Below are 3791 nucleotides of genomic sequence, written 5' to 3' on the forward strand. Positions count from 1 at the left end.
GCACGGCTGGAGACCACACAAGTGATGGAACTATGTGTGACTTAGGTGAACCGACCCTTTAATGTTCGTCTGAACCTTGACCTCAGATTCACTAATCTGTTTATTTTATGTTTGACAACCTCCACTGACTGCTGAGCCCGTTTCACTCATGAATAGATGTGGGACAGCAGGACTACGGGGAGCAACGAGGAACCGAAACACGAATGAAAACGTGTTGCAGACTTCATCAACATCCAATGTGGATTAAGTCATCACGAGCGCCTGAGAGGACCCACGAACAGAAGGGTTAGCCCCCTGGAGGAGAGCGGAGCTCCGAGGCCCAGAACCACGTGAGCCTCTGAAGAGACGTCGAGGTTGACGACGTGTGACGACACGTTATCACCAGTTTGACCGCGTGATGTTCAAGTCGCAAGAAACTAAGAAATAAAGCGCGTTGACTGGATGTGTGTGGTCGACTAACTAGCTGACTCATTCTATTGTTTTATTAATCATTTCTCGACAACGATCTCGCCCGGATCGGCCCTTAGAGAGAGAGAGCAGCATCAGCCTGTAGACCGAAGGTGTGAACACATCGGCTCTGAGAGACGCTGGATGTTTGACGACGCCCACCTGCTAAGCTGTTGACTTATCTCCTGTTCCTGTTTGCACATCCTCTGACCCGGGATCAGTACTTCAATACGGTGCCTTGTGTTTCATCTGAATCACTCAGCATATGAAACATGTCCACATGTAACGTGTATGAATGTACCTTTCACTACAGCTTTACTAAAGATTTAATAACTTGACAACAGACGTGATGTGGACTTCACCAGCGTCGATGACGATGACTTGATGTCAATAAACACAAATAATAACCAATAAATACTGCGTCGCTCGTTCTTGTGTGTTTTTAATTTATTTGTATTTTATTTGCTTGTAGAAGTTTTTCACAAACGTGAACCGATAGAAGCGTTAATACTTTGAGCCCCCCCCCCCCCCCCCTTCATACGACGGCTGTGAAGCGATCGTTTGTTTATTCATTTACATTTACAACAATAGAGATATAATGTATAGAAATAAATGAGCTAAAGTCAACATGTAACCCTCAAGATCAGGGACGCCCCCCCAGACCTGGTCCTGAAGAGTAGAACCCGTGAGCACCGAGGAGGAGTTCCTGAGCCACACGTCGTCTCTTTGCTCTCACACACCGACTCTGAATATTAAGAAGTACTCATGAAATATAGGGTTCAGGTTAGACATGAGGTCAACCTCAGTCTCTCTATAACACATGGAGGACTTGTTTCTCTACAGGTTAGTATGAAGGTGATGAAGTAGTTCATGAACATGAGACATGAGTTCACAGATATTATCCCTCCTCTCTGTAGTGGAGGTTAGTTTGTGGAGGTTAGTCGGTTTGATTCTTCACATTTAGTGTGTTCGTCCTGTGTTCCAGAGAGTACAGCAGCTCCTTCAGTGTGAACGTCTGCGGAGGAAACACGAGTAGGAACAAAGCTTCAGTCGAGTGTGGAAGGAGCCGTGATAGATTCTCAGCTGTGACGCCGAACACAAGCTCAGACTTCACGATAAAGGATCTAAACTCTTCATCTTTGTTTAATATGAATATGTCAAAGTCTCTTTCTGCTCCATTTCTCAAAGATTTCACAGAAAAACAACATCAACATAACATCAAGTCTTCCTCTTGAGTAAGCGGGCCGTGCGTGTCGTACCTGAGCCGTCACTGCTGTGCTGCAGCCGGAACACAGATACGCTTGTTATGTGTTTCGTGTCAAAATGAAGCTCAACACCTGTAGATGCACGAACTGCAGAGTGCAGCTACATGAACACGCCGAGACTGCGTCTCCTCTCTGCTCTGCTGTGAGACTGACCTGTGAGAGCTTTGGGGCTCACGGCAGCACCGCTGCTCGTTCACCACCGAGCAGAACGTACGAGCTTTAACGTCAGAGTCACAGCACCACAAAACTCTCCATCACCAGACAAGTCTCTAGATTTGTCGCTAGTAGCTTTTGACAAATAAAGTCTCCATGAGGGTTTGTAAAGTCACCAGATTTAGTGAGAAAGTCGCAAGTTGCCAACACTGGCACCAGCTAAATATGTCCCCAGAGCAACATTGGACGTAACAATAGTTCCTATCACATATTAAACCAAACAAAAATCTTCATTAAAAACAAGTTGTACAAATAATAATATATACACAAACATATTAAAGCTACTGCAGATGTAAAAACAAAAGCAGTTCACTTACCAGAGCTGCTGTTCACTATTTAAAGACAAAGTCCTCCTTTCTTTGTTAACAAAGAGTTTAATCTCACGGTTGTTCAGGACATCCGTGTGTTTTAGTTCCAGTAAGAAGTCCTTCTCCATTCATGGTCGCCAGTGAAGACAGTCGAGCCTCCCCAGTTGTATTTCTTGAATACGTTTTAATGTGTTTGAGGCTGAAGATGTCCACTCAGAGGCAGCAGATATTGGGATTGTCACCGCCCAACATGTCACGCTAGCCCACTGACCAATCACGTACTTGTAGGCCAGCTAGCAGCTCTGACACGTCAAAGAATACGCCCAACATGTCAAACTAAAGATCTGATTGGTTGAACACTATGACAATCAACAATATCGTCTCCATTCACTTAAACTGCACATGGATGCACTTGTGAGTCTGCAGGCCTCTGCCTCTGTTCTTACCTAGAGACACAGAGGTGAGATCTGATTGGATAAAAGCTCCACTTAAAACAAGCTGCACTGGAAGCAGAGCAACTGAGGAAGACAGGAGCTGTGCAATGAGAACATAAGATAATGGGGAAAATATTATTATATATTATAATACATGTAGTGTATTTAAGAACAATTATTAAATTATAAAATAGATATAACTTTGTGATTCTGTTTAGGCCAGCAGAGAAGGCCTTGAAGGCCCTGACGGCCCACCACTGGTAAACAAGGAGGAATTCTAAAGGCTAACCCAGTAACGTCAGCACAAAGGGGAGAAAATGGGAGAAAATGACTCTACTTCTCTCTAGTGACCACCAGGGGGCGACTCCTCTGGTTGTATAGAAGTCTATGAGAAAATGACTCTACTTCTCTCTTGATTTATTACCTCAGTAAACATTGTAAACATGAGTTTATGGTCTCAATCTCTAGTTTCAAGTCTTCTTCAATACAGCATGATGTTCATTTAGTACATTATGGTCCATTTAGAGTCAAACAGACCATAAAGCAGGGGATGCTTTAGGGCGGGGCTACACGGTGATTGACAGGTCGACACCAGAGACGTATACGTTTTCCCAACTATTCATAAAAAACAATAAAGTATCAAATAAAAAATAGAGCGTGACGTTAGAAACACAGTGATTATGTGAGAGAGAACAGACTCCATCTTGTATTGTTATTTATTATTCATCTTGTATTTACGGAGGGGACCTTATGACTCATGATTACTAAATAAAGAGGAGCGTCTGTAACAAAAGTCTTTCCAGAATCTTTTAGCGCTGCTTTAACAGTTTGAAGCATATTGAGAATATTATCAAGAAAATATCTAATCATGATGATCTGAACCCTTCAGGAGGGTTTGAACCACGAGGTTAGTCCTCCAACAAGGAACTTATGTCTCTGTGTCTCTGTCTGTCTATCTCTCTCCCTCTCTCTCTTTATCTATCTCTCTGTCTCTCTGTTATCTTTCTGTCTCTGTTTCTTTATGTCTTTGTCTCAGCAGGATTGCGTCCTGATTCTCATCAAACTTGGTGGAGGGGATGTGAAACATGAGCCGAAGAAGAAGAAGAAGAAGAAGAAGAAATGTA

This window comes from Anarhichas minor, unplaced genomic scaffold, assembly GCF_050575085.1.
Source record: "Anarhichas minor isolate MPS153535 unplaced genomic scaffold, ASM5057508v1 ptg000149l, whole genome shotgun sequence".
Lineage (NCBI taxonomy): Eukaryota > Metazoa > Chordata > Actinopteri > Perciformes > Anarhichadidae > Anarhichas > Anarhichas minor.